We start from the raw sequence: 7227 nt of genomic DNA, 5'->3' as shown, positions 1-7227 counted from the left end.
TTCTAACAGGTTTGGATGCTGTTCAACCGAATAGTTACTTCAGCATTAGTTCAAGTACAAGAACTCGTGGCCATAGGTGGAAATTAGCGGGAGAACATTTCAAACTGGATTTAAGGAAGCACTTCTTTACACAGCGTGTAGTCAGAGTATGGAATAGTCTTCCTGATAACATAGTGCAAGCTGAATCCTTGGGTTCCTTTAAATCAGAGCTAGATAAGATTTTAACAACTCTGAGCTATTAGTTAAGTTCTCCCCAAGTGAGCTTGATGGGCCGAATGGCATCCTCTCGTTTGTATAGTTCTTATGTTCATAAAACACAACATTTAAAAAAACACATTTAAAAAAACACGACATTACAGAAAACACAACGACATTTCAGAAAACAGAACAACATTTCAAAAAGCACAATGACATTACAGAAAACACATTTCAAAGAACACAACGACATTACAGAAAACACGACATTTCAAAAAACACAACATTTCAAAAGACACAACGACATTACAGAAAACACAACATTTCAAAAAACACAACGACATTACAGAAAACACAACACCATTTCAAAAAACACAACGACATTACAGAAAACACAACGACATTTCAAAAAATGGAAAGGGTAGGACCACACTTCTTGTTTGTAATTGGACAGTACCCTTGGAGTGACATGGCTACTGTCCAATCAGGAACAAGAAGTGTGGCCCTACCCTTTTCCTGAGTGCCTGTCACTCACAACAGTTCCTTTAACACCTGCATGCACATTACTTCTTTTACCATAACCAACTCCTGATACAAACTGTTAGCAGGGAAAATAAACTATTGTGTATACTGGCCCTGTGTAAAAAGATAGCTGCCAGGAAAAAGATCAAATACATTTACTTCAAGGATTCAAAGTTTTTATTGTCATGTACAGAGTACAATGCAATTCTTACTTGAATGCGTTCTTCACAGACTAGACGATTAAACAAATAAAGCAGCGCAACATTACAGTAACTAATAATAAATAAACAACTAACTTACGTGTACTGTTAGAGCAATTATGTAATTTATTTAAACTTTACCAGGTAAAATCCGCTTGTTAAGTGAGACGTCACGCACCCATTTCCGGGTCCTCCGATCCCACAGGAAATGAACAATGGCGGAACCGGTGAACCTGTTTACTATTACCTCTTTCTTTAGCGATACACCAGCTAGCGTTAAAGGTTGAGGTGAGGTAGACGTTAGCAGTAAGCTAGCTAGTTCATCTTTCCTAATAAATTAACACCAAATCATATAAAACCACTATAACAGTGGCTGTAAATGAAGATGGATCTAATTGAAAAACTACCAGCAATGTTTTGCAGTGTTAGTGAAGTAAGGGTTATTTATATACAGAAGTACTGCGGTACCTCAGAACTCGAAATTAATCCGTTCAGAACTCCGGATCGAATCCTAAAAAGTTCAAGTTCTGATCTAATTTTCACCATAAGAAATAATTGAAAACCAATTAATTGGTTCCCGGTCCCAAAAAAATTACACCTAAATATGTTATTATTTTTATTTTTTTAGCATTTAAACACAAAATGAACAGGATAAAACAAGAAGGGCATATACTGTACTAAACACATCTAAGCACAAAACAGTAATTTGTAAAGTAAGAAAATAAATATATCCAAACAATGTGTCCTGCCCCGATCGTCCGCTCCTTCCTTGTGCCATGCCCCCTCGTTAACACCCTGTGGAATCCCCATGTGATCAGCTGTTTCTGGTTGTTGTCATTAGTCCCGCGTATTTAGTCTGCGTTTCAGTTTGTTTCCCCAGTCCGGTCATTGTGTCGTCCGTCTGGGTTTTGCCTGCCTTACCTGTAATTAAATCCTGTATTCCCGATACCCTGACGCCTGCGCCTTTGTCTCCGGTCCGTTCCGTCCCGCTGGGCACAACAATACTGTCAAAACATTTGATGGACTGGTGACAAGCCCAGGATTTATTCAAGCTGAAGAAAAGGCTCTTTATGTGCTTTCATCGCTTGCTGTCACGAATCTGGAGAAGCAGCAGATTGAGAGAGCTACCGTTGGCCAAACAAAGAATGCATTATGGTAAGAAAGCACATTAATAAAAACGAGTAGTATACCTTTTTTGCAACATATGTTTCAACAGGCAACTCAAAATGTTTAAAACTAATTACAGGTCTGCATATCGCAAGAAACGGATCACAGCAAGCAACTTTGGTTTGGTCTTGGCAGCAGTCAAGCGGAAATCTTACCCTCCTTCCTTATTCAAAACCCTGCTTGGCCAGTACAACCTCAAAGAAGGATCAAAAGTAAGTTTTGGGTACTGTGTACTGTGATTATTTAAACTGAAGTAATCTGATTCTATAATAAGCATAGTCAGTAATTGGTAAATTACTGAAAGCTAATAGTTATTTATTATGAATGAAAACCATGTTTACTAACAATTAGTAATTCTATAATTTATTTGTATGATCTATCTATCTATCTATCATAGCTGACATGAGGACAGAGGATACTAAGCTCAGCTATGATGCAATGTATAATTTAGACATTTTTAAATTACACAAAGAAATAAGACAAATAAAGGCATTACCATCTAATTTCATTTCAGTAAACTATTAACTGGTCTACCAATTATCAAGGCATGTGACTGGGGAATCCTTCATGAACCAAGGGCAAAGCAGCAATACACAGAGCACACTGGTGTTGTGATCCAGGAGAGCGGACTTTTCCTGTCTGACAGTGGCCTGCTTGGGGGATCTCCAGATGGGACAGTATCTGGTGACTGTATTATTGAGGTCAAGTGTCCATGGTCAGCCAGAACCAAGACAATCCTGCAGGCTGCTGAGAGCAGGGACTTCTTTCTGGCATTGGATGAAGTGTCTGGTTCCCTAACACTAAAACAAAGTCATGACTAGTGGCATCAGATCCAGGGCAACATCTACCTGACAAAAGCCAACAGTTGTCACTTACTTGTGTGGACTCCTCTTGACCACCTCATCCTGCCAGTGCTCAAAGACCCAATGTGGGCTGTTAACATTGACACACTGGAAATATTTTATAAAGACTATTTCCTACCAAGCATTCTGTCAGAGATGTAACTTTAATATATGCACTTGTAAAAACCCCCATGTATCAACTATTCTAATTGAAACAGTTTGATTTCCAAAAAAATTGCTTGTTGTACTGTTTCTGGATATAAAAATCAACAGTAACCTGGCATTACTTTTTAATAAAGTTTTATTCACGTACTGTCAGTCAGATAATTCATTCAATTTCACGGAGAATGGGTGTTTGTAAATTCATACATCAAGACATACACACACTAAGTATCTTAATATTTTTTTTGAACTGGTATGGGATGTGGTCCAAAATAGAATACAGCTTGAGTCCCTGAATGGAACGTTCCACATGTATCCTCGCACGTGAGATGAGTCTGTTGTTGTTCACTTCCTCTTGTGTGAACTGTCCATTGACAAGACGGGATGTTCAGTGACACTCCTTCTGGCAAAATGTCACGAATCGTAAAGCCCTTGTCTGCCACAACCATATCACCTGGCTGTAGATGTTGGAGAATTCCACAGTCAGCTGTTATTGCCTTGTCTGAGGCACTCCCACCATACAGGTTACTGGCAAAGGTAATCACTCCATTTGGAGCAACACCAATTAAAGCCTTCAGTGTTGTCCGTCCTGTGTACTGACTGTACAAATGACTTTGTGTGTCAAGCCTTTCTGTGTTTGAGACTGCAACCTCAGTGCAGTCAAGCACTATCCTACAGTTGGGAAAAGGCTTGAAGCAGTCTGGCAGTGATGTTTGATTCTTGGCAGTGGAGGGGATGTTGTTCTAAAACATGCCGACATACAAAATGTCATACAGCGCAGAAACGATGGTGGTGAAGATGTTGGTGACAGTTGCAGTGCTGCAATTAAACCTTGTTGCAAGGTCTACGTGGCCACAATTAACTTTCAGCTTCATTAAAGCAAGGAGCAATTGATCAACTAGAAGAATACTTTGGACAGTCCAATCAGAATGATACTGTAGCTCAAATTTGGTAAGAAGTGCTTCCAAAAACAGGACAGTGGCAGCATCGGGGAATCCAGTGAAATACTGTACTTTGTCAGAATCAGAGGAAATTTGACTGAAGGAAAAAGTTTGCTTCTGTTTTTCCAATAGTTTTTTTAGTCTCTCATTCTCTTCTCGAAGCATGTCATTCTCTATTTCAAGAACTGTAAGTAACTGTCCTTGATCTGTTCCTGCATCCTCACCACCTGCAGGAACCATTGGTTTCTTTTTACGCATATGCCTGAACTGGTCAGGGACTTTGAAATTCTTCTGTTCATTCCATGCAAATCGCGTTGGCCCAGCAGCTTTGCCATCCGGGAAATGCCAACTGCACACTCTAGAGTTGCAGTTTGGAGTGAAGTTCTCACGCCTTTAAAAAAAAAAAAAAAAAAAAAAGAAACAGGAAAATCATGATTAGTATTTAAGTTCTCTACAGTGCTTACTATGAAACAGTCACAGTACTAAAACTATATATAGTACAATGGTTAAAAATATGAAGTGTACAGTAATGCTAAACTAATTTAAATAGGTTGTGCAGTAATGTATATGATGCATAATTTGTGCCAGAATAAAAACAGCATAATAACAATACTCTTATGAGCTTACATTAGCTAACCTCTGATTTGCTACAGGTAATTCTAGCTGGTTGGCATAGATGTTGGGTTTTCCATAATGCTTCCTGCTATGAATCCCCTATCATGTTTCGGTTGTCATTTTCTGTGCTACCCAGTTAAGATAAAGCATAAAGTATAAAACAAGCTAAGGTTTTTAACTGGTTTTTCGATAGAACGTAAATGAATCGTGAACGAACCATTGAAAAATAACTGCAAGAAACACCCTACAAAACCCAGTTACCCCGTATCAGGGATACGTTTACCGGAGAGTGCTAACGTAACGTTAGCTAGGTTAGCAGCTAATATTGGCACCCGCTGGCGTCGTATATTTAAGAATTGTAACTTACCTTATAAGTTGCAGCCATCTCCTCTTCTCTTTCTCGTCACAGGGAAAGCGGTAAAATGACAACTGACATGTTTTTTTTTATTCTGATCTGTTTAAACAGCACGGGACACAGCACTGCGGCATATTAAACAAGAGCGCCTTTGTGACTTTGGACCTGGAAACAGTTTGGTGACGTCACGACTAAACAAGCGGATAGCAGATAACGCATCGGAACTTCCGGGGATACAAACGTCATGCGTGTAACTAATGGTGCGTTCGTTTTTTCTCTCAGAACTCGGAAATTCCGAGTTGAGTGACATCACGTCCGACAATCTCCCGTTCGAGCTACCCACATCTCGGAACAAACATGGCTGCCTCCATGAACACGTTGCTGTGTGTTGTTGCTTTATATTTTAGCAGATTTGGAGTTTTCCAAATGGAGAAAATGGAGAAATTAGATTTTTCCGAGAGACAAACAAGAAACACGAACTAGTCAAACCACATTAAAAGCTTTATAAAATATTTTAGTACATTCATAGCGATATTCTGTTTTCAATCAGTAAACAAACTACAAACAAACCAAGTTGCCATGTTGAAATTACGTCACAGGGGCAACTCAGGCAACAAAATCTGGTCCGACTTCCACGTCATAAAAGGGGCGTGTTTCCGACGGGAAGTGATGTTTTTCGTGACGTTTCGTGACGTTTTCATCCGAGTTCCGACTTGGAGAGAAATAATCGAACGCACCATAAAATCTTCAGGATATGTCACAAAAAATCTAACCATGATGCATTGCATCAGGACCAGGATACATTGCTTTAAGCCATGAAGTGGAATGCGCTCTATATTTCTCGTGAATCCCCGTGTGATCAGCTGTTTCGAGTTGCTGACATTAGTCCTGTGTATTTAAGTCTGCGTTTAAGTATGTTTCACGAGTCCCATTAACGTAATTTTCAGTTTGCTGCCTGTTCCGTTGTCCTGCTTGTCTTTACCTTTTGATTAAACCCCGTATTCCCCGATTCCTTGCGTCCTGTCCCTGCTTCCCCGGTCCGTGCCCCGGCAATACGTGACAGGAACACTAATGGTTACATAAATATTAGAAAATAGTTAATTTACTATGGGTGTGTCCGAAATCGCGCACTTGCGCACTTTTAGTGCGCGATTTTAGGGCGTAGTGCGTTCACACTGACAACTAAGCCAAAATTAAGGAGAAGGGTCCAGCTGCAGACGCCTGTAGAGTGGAGCTCCACCGGAAATACGTCACCTCCACAGGAAATACGTGATTTTAAGGGGTGTAAAGTGGATCTTTACGGACATAAAGTGGAGCTCCACAGGAAACACGTGACCAAACTGTGTGTTACAGCGGAATTTCAGTTGTAAAATTCTCAAAAAGTATGTTTTTGTTCATTTATACGCTAGAGAAATTATATATATATATACACACACACACACACACACATATATATATATATATATATCTGGTCTGATCTAGTTTGTGGAATATATATATTGGTCATAAGATGAGCAGTTATAAACATACCATACATACGCAATTGCTATTATGTTACTTTCCAATCTGCATAGTTCCATAAGGTCTTGCCTTAACTGTTATAAACGTATACTATATACGATTGCTGCAGGGCTAGACATAAGGATTTAGGAGGGCACAGCCACTTTGGCCTTAGCTATTCATATTTTTTCTAGGGCACAAGGCCATTAAGCCTGGGCACAAGGCCAAAATTACTGTAATTACCAAGTTTAGACAACCTACGCAATACGACCTTCGATTTGAGACAGAATATCTATAAATATGTATATATCTATAAATATATATATATATTTATAGATATATATAGCTTTATTTCAAAAAACAAAATCCAACAATAAAGGAGCCGTCAATTTTTTTGTATTTGTTTGCTCAGAACACCCGTATTCTTTTAGTGTACATGACAATTGACTTGACGTTCGTTTTTTGCACACTGCACGCTACCAGTCCTATATCCTCCCAGCAGAGCTTGGTACTTCTCGGAGTCAAATCTGCTCTGCCTCGGCAAATGTTTTTTTACAACACCATCTGACACTTACCTGAACAAAGTAGATAATTTGCAACATTTTGCGGCAGTAGCCGCGAGTTCAGCTTGCTTTCTTTTACGTTCTCGATCTTTGCGAGGCATGGTGACAGCATAAGCAGCAGACGACAACTACACGATGATTACCGAAGAGGACACCTATCTGTTA

At 39.4% G+C, this 7227-nt stretch overlaps 1 long non-coding RNA gene and 1 pseudogene across 1 annotated transcript; one reads left to right on the top strand and one right to left on the bottom strand.

Annotated features, from left to right (window-relative positions):
• The first annotated feature begins 1149 nt into the window (after positions 1-1149).
• Positions 1150-3111, top strand: LOC140578384 (uncharacterized). The gene is made up of 3 exons (XR_011982521.1): positions 1150-2072; positions 2164-2296; positions 2630-3111. It is a non-coding gene; the product is annotated as an uncharacterized lncRNA (long non-coding RNA).
• Positions 3112-3254: 143 nt separating this feature from the next.
• Positions 3255-5136, bottom strand: LOC140578383 (uncharacterized; annotated as a pseudogene).
• Positions 5137-7227: the final 2091 nt, after the last annotated feature.

Source organism: Paramormyrops kingsleyae, chromosome 14 (genome assembly GCF_048594095.1).
Source record: "Paramormyrops kingsleyae isolate MSU_618 chromosome 14, PKINGS_0.4, whole genome shotgun sequence".
NCBI lineage: Eukaryota > Metazoa > Chordata > Actinopteri > Osteoglossiformes > Mormyridae > Paramormyrops > Paramormyrops kingsleyae.
The sequence above is the reverse complement of the archived record's forward strand: the minus strand, read 5'-3'. Positions and strand labels throughout refer to the sequence as shown.